Raw genomic sequence first — 695 nt, forward strand, 5'->3', positions numbered from 1 at the left:
GATGCTGGAGCGGATGCCCAAGCAAGCAGGGGGGGTGGGAGGAGGTGGGGTGGCCCTCAGCCCCCGGCCCAGGCCTCTGCATGGAGCACATACCTGGGGGGGCGGCCCACCCCCATGCCCTCCACGGGGGGCTCCTCGGTGGGTGCCGATGGCTGCGGTCTGTCCTCAGCCCCAGGGGCCTTGTGCCGGATGCCCAACCTCTGTGTCCACAGGCGGATCAGAGGCCTGGCCCGAGGGGGGGGACAGGGGGTGGGGCCAGCTCAGAGCCGCAGAGGGGGAGCCAGGGAGGACAGCCAGGCAGGCGGCTGGGCTGCAGCCCAGGCAAGCTGGAGAGGTGGCAGAGACACAGGAGGGGGCAGGGACAGGCCTGGGGGCCAGGAGACAAGGAAGACGGGGACACAAATGCAGCAGAGAAAGATGGGGACATGGATGAGGGAACAAAAGGGGTGAGGTTAGGATAAAGGAGACAGTGACTGAAGGAGAAATGGGGGGGCCTGGTTCTCCCTAAGACAAAGCCTTAAAAAGTTGGGGGTCACAGGTGAGATACCCCCCGGAGACCCAGAGTGAGTCCCGGATGGAATCAAATGTAGGGAGGGCAGACGGGGGTGCACCCAATGGGGTGAAGGCTGGAGCAGCTGCCAGATTCCTCTCCTCCCCAGTTTCTCTCAGGGAAGCGGCCAGGAGGACGATTCTCA

The sequence above is a fragment of the Myotis lucifugus genome, unplaced genomic scaffold (genome assembly GCF_000147115.1).
Source record: "Myotis lucifugus unplaced genomic scaffold, Myoluc2.0 scaffold_3942, whole genome shotgun sequence".
Lineage (NCBI taxonomy): Eukaryota > Metazoa > Chordata > Mammalia > Chiroptera > Vespertilionidae > Myotis > Myotis lucifugus.